The 13,712-nt window shown below is 34.5% G+C and overlaps 1 protein-coding gene across 3 annotated transcripts in view; it reads left to right on the plus strand.

Annotated features, from left to right (window-relative positions):
* Positions 1-10,558: 10,558 nt before the first annotated feature.
* LOC111047750 overlaps positions 10,559-13,712 on the plus strand; it is a 90,176-nt gene continuing 87,022 nt past the window's right edge. Inside the window, exon 1 of one of the 3 annotated variants that reach the window (XM_022333579.2) lies at positions 10,559-10,878. The gene's annotated coding sequence lies outside the window, so the exon portion shown is untranslated. The remainder of the gene's footprint in view (positions 10,879-13,712) is intronic. The other 2 variants (XM_039434320.1, XM_039434321.1) reach the window with 2 other exon arrangements.

The following is a 13,712-nucleotide window of genomic DNA, read 5'->3' on the forward strand; positions in this document are numbered from 1 at the left end:
ACAAGTTTCATAGGAACAAGTATTTTTATAAATGGCAGTCTCACAGGAACAAGTTCCCACAGAGACAAGATGAGTCTCACAGAGACAAGGTGAGTCTCACAGAGACAAGGTCAGTCTCACAGAGACAAGGTCTGTCTCACTGGAACAAGTAGTGTCACTGGAACAAGAAGAGGGGGGAGTCCCATTCGAGCAATGGAGTGTCACAGAGACAAGGTCGTTCTCACAGGAACAGGTTGGTGTGGGTGTTGCCTACACATGAAGATGAAGGCATTTCATTTGCTCTAATAATTTGATGTCATCTGTTTTTTAATATATATATACATAATTATATATTATGGTGACATGAATAGAATAGATTGACTGCCTTTATTTTTCTTAGAGAGCGAAGTTAGGGCGCAGTCGACCCTCTCTTACACTCAACTCTCTATCAAGTATTATAACAATACAAAAATAATACAATAATATATGATTAAAAACAAACAATAGTTAAGTTATCTACTTATTTAAAATAATAACAAATTTTGAATTATTGGAAAGAAAGAGAAAAAAATACATTGAAAATAATACATAACAATGCTGAATATTAGTTTTTTCTGATACTTCATCACTTTAGTAAAAAATAAGACACTACAGAGTACAATACAGTAGGCCTTCATAGCAACTGAAGTGTTTGCTACACATTTCATTTCCTACTTATTATCACTATGTAAATCTCGAAGTGGATAAGTAAATTACATTATGATTTATTTAAATAGTAAAATAGAATCTTCCTTCAATCAACAAACACGTGACAACAACGCTCCTTCAATCCACGTGACATACATATGATATATAATTTACAAATGTAAAAAATGTGGTGACATCATTTGATGCCAGCTTTAAACGTTTCTCCTGTGGAAAAAATGATGAATTTAGTGGACTGTTTAGTGTATCCTAGACATTTAGATTCAAATCTACATAGCAATTGATTTCCCTTTTCATCCAGGATATTTGTGGTTTCTTAAAATTTGAATTTGTTGACCGAGCGAAGTGAGTTCTAAGATTCAAGTCGACGGCTTTGCATTTCTCTTTATGTTTATATGTTCCGCAATTACGGCGAAACGCAGCAATAGATTACCATGAAATTTGACAGGTATATTTCTTTTTAAATTGTGCCTCGACGTATATACAAGGTTTTTTGGAAATTTTGCATTTTAAGGTTAAATCAATGGGTAAAGTCTCCTTCGAACGCCAATATTACAGTAAAAATCAGAATAGAATCATCCATAATAATCCAGCTGTTGAGTGGATTTTTAATGCAATAACGCATGCAATTAATATATCATGTAACTTAGTAAAAAATCAGCTGTCGTGTTGACTATTCATTGCATGCAATGACGCATGCAATCAATAACGGAAAGAAAACATAGTATTTTCTCTCGACCTTTATCTGCTTTCAACTCGGGCTGACCTGTTGCCAGTGTGTTGAAGGAGATTAGCTTTTGATGTTAGCATATTTGATACACTAACCCCAACAGCCATTAGCCGTTTTCACACCGACATCTTGCCGACACAACATACAACAGGATTTACTCTTATGGACAGTATGAGACGAGGCTGTGTTTTATAACTGCGCGAGGTCTACTGTTCATAGAACTACTAGTCCAGGATTAAAATGTCGTTTTACAAAAATCATCAAATATTTAATAATTCAATACAATGATACATGTAAAACTGACTAGCACCGAGGTAGAATCAATTTATTCTTAAATGATTTGAAATATATTTCAAGTTGTTAGGCTTCATTTATTCATTGAACACCTATTTTATCATTATGGGTTATCAGAACCTATTAGAATTATTTAGATTGCCTTTAATGAATAAATTGATTTCCATGTAAATTTATTTCTACCAACTCCAAAATAACTATTTAAATGTGACTTTCAATTGTTCGGTTAAGGCCAATTTTGATACTGCAGTAACTTATACATTAGTGATATCAATGTAAGAAAGAACAGATTATATACTTCTAGATGGATGGAACAATATTGGAAAGATGTTATCCAACGGTTTGAATACACACCCCTGACTGTTACTGTATGGGAGTACCACCAGTAATTTATAAATTTTCAATTCAAGAAAAGAGTGGTTATAGATAAAATAGTGTACTCAACGGTTATAATCTTCTCCTATCTATATTTTTTCTTCTTATTATTTCTCATCTTCTTCCTCTTCTTCCTTCTTCTGCTTCTTTTGTCTCCTTTTTCTATTATCTTCTTCTTCTCACTTGTTCTTCTTCTCCTCCTGTCATCTTCTTCTTCTTCTTTCTCTAGCTTTGTCCGGCAAGGACTGATTTGTTTTTGTATTATGGAGTCCCTTTTGTATAAGGTACCAAGAACAATAACAGGGATATTTCCAGGGCTCTAGAGAATAATAATACTAATTCCCTATGTCGTTTTGCTAAGTTGAAACGTGTAGCAACGTGAGTTGAAATGTATAAGTTGACCTAAATTTTTGAAGGCTGATCTTCGAATTGATAAAATGACGACTTTATAGAAACATGATCACAAGCAAATCCCTAAGAACATAATGGAGACTATTCCTTTTAACAGAAAAGTGTTCCATCATCATTAAGTTATCATTATCCTCAAATGATACGAGTCGATCCATTCGGCGTATTCACGCCGATCCATTTCATCTAGGAATACCATCATCTAAATATTATGGTAACAATGAAGTGTGCGCAGAAAATCTCACTGGCACTGACTGTACAACTATGAGATTAAGTCAAGACTAGACAAGGTCTAAGATTCAAGTCGACGGTTTTGCATTTCTCTTTATGTTTCAATATTTTTATGTTCCGCATATACGGCGAAACGCGGCAATAAATTTCAATGAAATTTAACAGGTATGTTACTCTTTAAATTGCGCGTCAACGTATATATACAAGGTTTTTTGAAATTTTGCATTTCAAGGATAAAACAAAAGGAGAAAGAGTCTCTTTCAAACGCCAGTATTATCGTAAAAATCAGACTATAGAATTATTTATCATAAATCAGCTGTCGAGTGGATTATTAATTGCATGAAATGACGCATGCAATTAATATCCCAATGTAATTTGGTAAAAAATCAGCTGTCGTGTGAACTATTGCAAGCGATGAGGCATGCAATATTGATAACTCAAAGTAGATAGCTTATTATTTTCTCCCGACTTTTCTCTGCTTTCAACTTGGTAAGTAGGTACTTCAACTCGGTATGATTGTAGCTGTTTACAACAATTATTAGCATTCTAATGATAATAATTTACTTATATCAGTAATTATTGACGATACATTTCAAACAGTCATTAGTGGCTTACACACCGATATTTCGCCGACACGTCATAACAGCACATAATTCACCCTGATGGAGGCTGTGGTTTTTAACTGCGCGAGGTCTAATTTTCACAGGACTACTAGTTATTTTTCCAACTGAATAGGTCAACAAATTCTATTGGGAGACATCAAAGGGAAATGCAATATGCTGCATTGTGATAAAGTCACGTTCGGCAGACGCCAGTATGTTTTTTCGATGAATAAATTGAACGCAACTTTAGATCTCAATTAAAGATAGATTTCTCTAAGAGTGCTCTTTACTCAAAGGAAGAGTACATTCAACATTACTCCATATGAATGGTATTATGCTTTCTTTCCCTGTGTCTTGTGTATTATTTGTTACTGTGGGCTGTGTCTTTTTTGTTCGACCATTTAGATTTTTCGACAAGTTCCAAATCCCCCTGATTCAGGTGGGCAGTCAATGCTATTTAATCTATCTATCTATGCATGTAACTGGTTCATAAATATGAAACATGAAACACCATTATGTAATGCACTTACCAAATGCAGTCCCAAAATAAGCACTACCAAATGCACTCCCAACTGGACAGTTGGGTTAAGCAAGCTTGAAGCTAGTTGAAGACACTCCCCTACACTTATGGAGGCTTATAACATAATTCCATTGTACCTTGTTGTTCAATATTGTTTTTTCTCTCAGTAATTAAACAAAATAAAATAATTTTTCTCTCCACAGATGCAAATACAAGAAAAAAAGTGGAAAAAACGATGTATGAACTTGAATACAAAAAGAAATCGTTATACTATATTTATATACCAACACTTTAATAGTGTACTTCTACAGAAATACTATCTTAAACCAGAACCACATCTGCAAAGAAAATTAGTTGTAAATAGGCTACGATAGGATATGGTTGACGGGATCAATTCTACTTACTTATTATAATATTTACTATTCACTCTATAGTATTTACTGATTTTCCAATTTGAATTGAATAAAAAGCTTTTCAAAAATACAGAATATAGGTTTCAAAGTTTCGATCAGTGATTTACTTGTCAAGTGGTCAAATTGACTATATAGATTGTTTTTCATAGAGGGATAAACTGAGATATAATAAATACAAGTTTTATAAAAATTGTTCTGTATTGAAAATTTGCCTGAAAACAAAAATTATCGAAATAATCTATCACTTTTAAACAAAGTAGGCTATATATACATATACAAAAGATACCATGTTACATCATTATCGTATCAACGGTAAAATAATAATATTAATTGACAAAATTAAATATCATTTGCAAATTATGTAGTATTGGAAAGCAGTAGTAATCTACTTAATTGCTTCTTAAATTTCATTTTTCTTTGATAAATGATTCTTCTTAACTAAGTAGGAAACATACAGCCATCTATTATAAAGATATTTTGTTGTCAAGAATCAATTAGTACTCAAAGAAAAATCATGTGTGTAGGCCTACTGGCCTAATAATCCTAGTAAAATATTAAAAGAAAGATCAATTATTAGTAAGATGATGAATAATAAAGATCAATAAATTATCATGGGAATTAATTACACAAAAAATATAAGTACAAATTTCAATTTTATTATTATCCTTATTAGCTTATGGCTTTGAAGGGCGAGTAGACCCAAGGATTGGTCGCTGGAGGTCACCCGATAGAAAAATCCATCGTCAATATGGTATAATGTAGTATTGCGGAGCGTTACGATTTCCTTGACCAATTCCATGTCGACTGAATGTGTTTTGTCAACTATTGAACTCGCAACGCAAAGGCACAGGTAGCATCCTCGTAGAGGGGAGGCAAACAATACTAACTAAAAATCTATTTTTTCCAGGAAGGGTATAATATGGAAAACACATGTTAAATATTTCCTGCCGCCAAAGTGCAGTACTTTATACCTGGCACTAGAATTTTTAGAAATAGAAGCATTTGGTTAACTTTGGTTTCACGCTTCAGTGAACATAGTCTATTAGCAGGGTAGTTCTACCTGAGGACACCATCGATGACTAATTGACCGGGCTTTCTAGAAGTACCTAACGGGAAACATTCGACTTGTTTCATGGAAGCAAGGCATTGTAATACTGAATGAGTATTTATAGTTCTATAAAGCAAGGCCATTTGGTTCTAATACCCGAGACGTCAGTCTGCAGATTGTTGTTATGGAATGCAGAAAACTTCTTTCACCACCCTTAGACAATAAATGCTGTTTCAGATTTAAAAGATAAGATTGAAAAGATTGAAAGACATGCCGCTTCCAAAATCTATGGATATGATTTTAGTACTATATATATATATAGTACTATAGTACTATATATATATATTTAGTACTATATATATCTGTGAGTGTGACATAAGGTCCACACTATTATTCCTCACCCACCATATAGCATATATAATATATCGAACTTTCTCACTCCCACTCAACCACATCACTCTCTCACCTCTCACACATACCCTTTCCTTCGGGCTCTCTCTCTCTCTCTCTCTCTCTCACTCTCTCTCTCTCTCCTCTCTCTCTCTCTCTCTCTCTCTCTCTCTCTCTCTTATCACACACATGATAATGAATTGAAACGCAGATTTGTATCTTTGACACTAATATCATGCTTTAGTTAGATCAATAATGCTTCAATAGCCATCTAGATCTAGGTGAACTATTTGTAACACAAAAACTAATAATTAAAACCACCCTAAATAAACCTTGATTAGTCCCAACCGATATGGTTTTCAGTAACTTTAAGTACATGACAAAAAGACAGTAATTGTGGGTTGGAAACGTAATTTTGAATATTTATTATAATAAAATATAAATCCCATTTTCCCGGTGCTCTAAACTCGTTATTTAATAATAAGCCTACAGTTTAAGAGCCATCAGAAGAACAAAAATCATAAACCTTATTCCGGGCCACTTTCTCATTAATTCTAAATTCTCAATTCTCGTATATGTGTGTGATAAACGAAATTTGAATAAACAAATGTAAATGAATCACAACATTTTTTGAAAAACGTGCTTATTCTACGAAAATTGAAACCCCTTTCTTAGCTGGCGTCTAGGAATAAGAAATATATTGACCGATGAATACAAACAATTTGGATGTAAGTAGATTAGGCGATTAGGCCTTGTCTAAAGAATTCAGCTTATAGTCTGTTATACAATAAATGAGCAATTCAATATTCATAACATCTTAGTAGTCATCTTATGAATAGTATAGTCATTCATCAAATCAGTCTTATCAAGTCATAATTATCATTACTCATTCAAAGCCATTGTGTAATTTTGTCAGGTTGGCATTAAGTTGAGTTGACTTTGTTAGGTTGGCACCAAGTTGAAGATTGAAATGCATTTATCGCGGAAAAATTGATTGAGCACTGTTACTTCAATCAGAGCTATTCCTGGGAATATTATATTACTAGCTTATATTACTTGCTGAGACTTTCTTGGAGTTTTTGTTCATTACAATTGAATAAATTAAGTCATACATTGAAAAAAAAACTATTTATAAACTCACAGCACTGAATATCATATTTTCAACAATTTGAGAATTAATTTACGGAATAATAAGCATTTTCATTCAGAATTAGATTTACTGCGTTTTTTAATTTATTCAGAGGCCAGTTTCTTCTTATATAAGATAGGGGCAGATATTGAACATGGAGTACACTAAATAGGGATAAATTTCAAGCCGTTACTCAATCTGACATTAGGAGTTACAATACTCTAGTAGTCCAGATAACAGTAGACCTCACTGAACATCCTTTGCAATGTGGTAACGAGAATCCTTTGCCATCTACTACAAATGCTATCTACTAGGAATAAAGTCATTGTTATAATATCAGGTCTTTTTTAAAATGTTTGCCAATGGCCCCACTAAGAAATCTGATCAGGCTGGTTGGAGACTTCCAATCTACCATACGATCACATTTATATTACATTACATTATATTATATTACATTACATTACCAGGGCTACCAGACAATGTTTTGCAGTAGTCGTCAATATACTATATCATAATGGAAAAAGTAGAACTTTTATATGAAAGTAATGAACTCACTTCGTTACAAATAAAATCTATTGGTGTGCTAATCTAAATGTTGCACTACTTCAATCCTGTAAAAATGTATACCGATATAATAATTATCCTGAATTGATGGAATCCCAAGTCCCATTGCGCTTATGATAATTTTTAATATTCACTCAGTAAGTTCAGAAAGTTATTGCTCAGTTGAATCAGAGCTACGATTAAAAAGATGATTTGGGAACTATCAAGTGGCACTTTTTGTTTTTCACTGGGATTTTCATTTTGTAACATGTAGAGACGCTTGTCGAACAACAATCTGTTAAATTTCTATGGGAAAGATTTACTCGGAACGCCATGATAAATCTTGGCATCTAAAGCGGCGTTTACACCAATCCTCACAGATTATTATAGATTGAACGGCACTTGAAAAACACATATGTTCATCATGTGTATGATAAGTTATGTTCAATCTAATAGAATCTATAGAATCTATTGGTGTTAACGCAGCTTTACTCTGTGACTGTCTGAAGTTAATATTATATTAATTTGAATTTACAATTCGAGACCGCATCTTGGAAAAAGAAGAGATGATTAGCTCATAATATCGGGGAACGAGCTTCGCTCAGGAGTACAAAAGCATGAACAATTTATTACGAAAGAAGGAATTATAATGAAAAACCATTTTGGCCATGTGGTTTTTAAGAAGCGGTGATGAATAGGTCAGTGGTAGGCTATTTGGCTTTTATATATTCCATTTCATATTCATATTGATTATTCTTTCGGGTAGAAGGTTTAATATATACCCATTAGATATATTGGAATAGTTATCTTGGAGTTTGGTAGAAATATATTACATTTGCATAGAACTCAATTTATTTATTTAAGTTATCTTCATAATTCTATCTATCTTCTATCTAATTCTAATAGGTTACCAACCCATCCCTATCTTATATGATAAACCTTCAATCATAAACATATTCCTGCATGATTGAAAAACAGCAGACATTCAATTTACTAGAACAAATAATGGAGTGCCTTCAAGTTCAGATGTAGGCAACACGCCTAACTTCTTCCTACATTCGCTACCTTGTCTCTACGACACTGACCTTGCTTCTGTGAAACACCTTGTTTCAGTGAGAACTTGCTTCTGTGAGACTGCCATTTATAGCGCTACTACTTTGGACGGAGACCTTGTCTCTATGAAACTGCTTGTCTCTGTGGGAACTTGTTCCTGTGAGACTGCCATTTATAGAAATACTTGCTCCTGTGAAACTTGTCTCTGTGACACTAATATCGTTCAAAAACACTACTTGTCTCTGTGAGAACTTGTCTCTGTGAAACATCCCCAACGTAGATAGCAACACCACCATGACCATGCACTGTGCGGCAGAAAGAGTTAGCCAATACCAAATACAAACCACTCCTTGTCTCAGACAGTACCGTATCGCGCATGCGTTAGCAACGGGTTTTTCCCGTCCCATTTAGTCAGATCTTTGAATGTAACGTTCTTTGTGTTGATGATTACCGAGTACTGTAACTGGAGCCAATCGTCATTCTATTTGATGAAGATATTATTATCCAATGATGATTTATCATTAAATTCAATATAATAATCGATTTATTATTATTTTATTTAAGAAAAGAAAGAGTACTTTTGAAAAATATAATTAATAAAATATAACAGTTGTTATTCAACTGATGTTAAAAAACACTATAACTAAGTCAGCATATTGTCATTTCATAACAAAAACCGAACCCTCAACCTCCCCTTTTACATTTAAAACATCAATAAACATAACTATTTGAAAAAAAACTCTATTCCCTTCAAGCATATTGCAATTTCAAAGCAAAATCCTAACCTATCTATCCACCTTTGAAATATCAAAAAGCATTATTCTACCTGGACCCTAGCCCTTTCTAGCATATTGCAATTTAAAAGCAAAAACCTAACCTAACCTTATGGAACATTATTAAATATAATCCAAAAAAACCTAACCACAAACCCCCAACCCCTTCACATTGCCCCAACCCCTTCAAACATGTGGTTCATTTCATGAACATGTTCACAAACATGTGGTTCATTTCATGAACATGTTCACAAACATGTGATTCAAAGCAAAATCCTAACCGCCTAACCTATCCTTTCACCTTCAAAACAGAGAAAACTCCCATAAAACTCCTTGTAATTCTGTGCTTTGAAACATCAAAAAACATAACTCCACCTAGACCCTAGCCCCTTCTAGCATATTGCAATTTTAAAGCAAAAACCTAACCTATCCTAATAAAACATTATCGAATATAAACCTAAATAAAAACTAACCCCTAACTCTTTTACATTTGTTGAACGAGACAAGGATAGCAACACTATTGCAAATCGTTCACTACCATTATAACGTGGACCTCACTATAGATACTCAAAGAATACTTTTGAATAACTGTGACTGTTGCTGGCCGTTACTCTGTTTCTGAGACAAAGAGAAGCTCCTATACCAAATCACCTATGGAGCTGTAGAATGGTATCTCCTCAGACTTCAGCCAATGCTCATTTATGCACAAAATACTAATAGCATAAGAACATGCAAACAGGTCAACAAGATTAAACTTCGTGCGCAGGCACTGGACATTAATATAGCCTATACTCAACTTGGCATTTGTTTTCACTTCTAAGAGTTTAGCCGTTGAACTGGACTTCTCCGAAAAAACGCACGTTTATTGCTTGTCATTGGAAAACGGTAGTCGCAAATTAGCACACCCTCCGGCCGCAATTCAGGATTCCAGAGAACGGACTTGTCTTCTTCAGATATTGACAATTTGAATGATTTGTAATGTGTAAACTTCGAAGGTACCTCCTCACACATTACATTACTTTTACAATGGGCCATGGCAAAATCATAGAACTATTACCGTCCAATACCATCCTATAGTGAGGTCCACGTTATAATGACAGTATTTGATTAACTTTGATGTTGCTATGCTTGTCTATCATTCGACAAAGTAGGTACTACTATCATTTTATAGCCCCGCAACGATGCCAAATCTGTTTTGGCAATGTAGAAATATAATTAATTAATGCAGAGGCAAGGCAACGCTGTTCTTCTATCTTTATCCCATACCATTATAACGTGGACCTCACTATATTACAATGCGGCGCTTCCTAACAAGATGGTGTATTTTTGCTTCAGGGTACTAGCCAAGTTTCCAAACTGTATGTATACTGTGACGGAACTCCTGTGCTAGTCCTTTATTTTTAGCCATTGTATGTAAACATTTGTGCATTTGCTGTTAGGTTAATTTTTCTTTGAAATTACATGATTATAAACAATTTATATCCTTCTTCTTTTGAACCATAATTTTATTAGTATTGCGGTACGTTCTAAGTGTAATTTTAAAGTTTTAATAAGAATAGTTTGGGCTTAGTGGTTTCTACAGAAATGTGATTAGGCTACAAAACATTCAGATTACTACAAAGTTAGTTAATATTATTTTATAAGAAAAAAATTGACTTTCTTTGATTAGGAAAATATAACTAAAGGTAAGCCTAGTCTACTGTAATCAATGCATTCCATATTTTAATGGTTAATTCATGAAGAATCTGTGTTTTTTTAGAAGTAGGCCTATTGCAGTACCAGCAAACAAACTATGGAACTATAAAAGCTATCTTTCGGCTAAACTTATAACTTATTTTGTAGGACCTACTAATTTTGTATAAAAAATATCAAGACATTAATTAAGCTTAATATAATCAAATATTTGGTACTGTAGTCTAGATTAATAGCCTATATGCTAAAAATATTACTATTTGAGTTTTGTTTTAAATAAGCAGGTTTTCCTATTTTGTTTTATGCAAATTAGTCATTGAATTTTAAATAAGATAAACAATACGTTAGACCCTGGGTAAAGATATTTGTAAATTGAAAAAAATAGATTATACAGAGTAGGCTATTTGCGTAGGCTAAGATACTGCAATTTATTCAAATGAGACAAATTAATTGGAAATTACTGAGATATTACAATATTTGCAGTAGAGAAGTTTTCGGGGTAGGCTACAGTAGGTACAGCATTTAATTTGGATTTTCGTTTAATAATAACAAAATAATTCTTCATCTTGGAATCAATTTGGGAGGTAAGGTTAGAATTACGCTTTAAAGAATAGTAAGCTACCGGTATTAGGTCAGAGTTAGGTATGGGGGAGAAGGTGGGTCAGGGTTAGGTTACTACACTAGGTTATGTTAGGACTCTAACATTTGCTAAGTTTGGTTTAGGTTTTAAAGGTTACGGTTAGGGACAGTTTTATTAAGGTTTGTAAGTCTTAGGTCAAGTTTGTGAGGTTAGAGCTTCAGGTCTGGTTTGTAGTAGCAACTGTTATAGGTATGGTAGGTACATCTCAGCTTTTCAGGCAATTTTAAATTCTCTATTTTTACTAAATACTTCTAATCAACTTTTGCCATTTTCTACAATATAACTTACAATCATAGAATAGCTCACTTCTAGAAATATATACCTCAGTAAAGGTATGCTGACATTGGATTCATTTATGAGCACGGCAGTCGTCATATCATGCAGCCATTGAAACACGTCGTGACTTGTCTGTAGATGCAACCAGCAAGTGCACGTGCACGCGTTCAGTGTGATGTTACTACTTGATACTTACTTGATACTTGAGGTCGTTGCCAATGACTGGGGTTTCCAGGTAGGCAGTGTCGGAATTCTCAATAAAATAACCTACATGGTCATTCACGCTGTGGAGGTGCTTGACTCCCAAAAAGAGGTTCACTGTAAAAATCCTGAAGTGAGTAGAGTGGCTTTTCCAGGTTTATTTTTCAACGTGGTATAGAACCAAGAGTCCCGTGTTTCCTAAATTTGTCTAGGAAGGCTGTAAAAATATGATTGTCTGCGAAGAAAAGCTATTGTAGTTCCCCACCAGTTGGCTCAGGGGCACCTGCAGTGTGCCAGGTGGTCAGAGAATGTGATTATCCTAATGGCCTTTTTTGTAGCAATAGTATATCTGAGCTGGCTGAAGCATGTCCCCAGAGAAGGATTCCATATGTTGTGTGACTGTGAAATAGCGAATAGTAAGCTGTCATCAAGCATTCTAGAGTGACAACATACCTTATTTTTTTAGGAGATGTAGGACTCTTGCTAGTTTTAGGCATGTCTTTGAAATGTGTGTGTCCCATTTCAATTCTCTGTCAAGCCAAAAACCCAATAATTTTACTGGTTCGGTAGGGCTTTCAGGTTTTTGTTTTTCAGAGAGCATATTGATATTTGGGTTTTGTCCTCATTGAGTTTAAGCTTGTTTATTTGGAACCATTTCTTTGCCTCCTGTGTGTGAGTTTCGTTCATTGCCAATGCTTGTTCAGTTGATATTCTTCTAGACATCACCGTCGTATCATCTGCAAACAGTATGGAGTTCTTGCTGGGAACAAAGTCATTTGTCAAAAGGATGAATAGAAGGGGGCCTAAGACAGAACCCTGGGGCACTCCGTGTTTGATATCTCTAATCCTTGACAAAGCTCCTCTTATTGAGACTACTTGGCTTCTGTCTTCAAGATAACTTTTTATGGTATTGAGGACCGGGCCGCTGATTCCATACCTTTCCAGCTTCCTTAGGAGAATCTGATGTGGAACACAGTCGAAGGTTTTACTCAGATCAAACAGTGTAAGGGCCATTGTATCACTGGATTTCGCTAGTCAGGGCAATCAGTGCGCTTGTTGTAGAGCGGCCACTTCTAAAACCATGCTGCTGTTGGCAGAGGAGGTTGTTACTTTCGAAGTAATCCACCATTTGTTGCTTCATAATAGTCTCCAGCACCTTTGCCATGGTGGGAGGAATTGATATTGGCCTGAAGTTAGCAGGCTGGTCAACTGCACCTTTCTTGTGAACTGGTCTGGTTTTTGATGTTTTCAAAATATCAGGGAATCTGCCACATTTCAGACACTCATTTATTGCGCTGGCTATTGGTTCAGCAATCATTGTGATGGTTTCTTTCAAAATATTACATGATATGCCATGGATGTCTTGCGATTTCGAGCCTCTGAAATTTCTCACTAAATTCACTATCTGTGATGGACTAACTTCCTTCCACTCAGTCATTCTGTGCTGTGTCAACATGATGTTAGAAGATGGTTCCATATCATTGGCTGGTGAACTTGCTTGTATCTCCTCAGCAACTGATGTAAAATAGTCATTGAAGTCATCGGGATTCAGTTCGAATTCTACTTCTTCTTTTTTGGCTGATTTGATGTAATTTGCTGTGTGTTTCTTTTTAGCATCATTTACAGCACTTTTGTACCTTCTATTCATGTCTGCGTATTTAGAATACAATGAAGTTTTTTGCTCAGGTGAGTTGGCAGCTTTATAGAAAA

The sequence above is a fragment of the Nilaparvata lugens genome, chromosome 8 (assembly GCF_014356525.2).
Source record: "Nilaparvata lugens isolate BPH chromosome 8, ASM1435652v1, whole genome shotgun sequence".
In the NCBI taxonomy this organism is placed as follows: domain Eukaryota; kingdom Metazoa; phylum Arthropoda; class Insecta; order Hemiptera; family Delphacidae; genus Nilaparvata; species Nilaparvata lugens.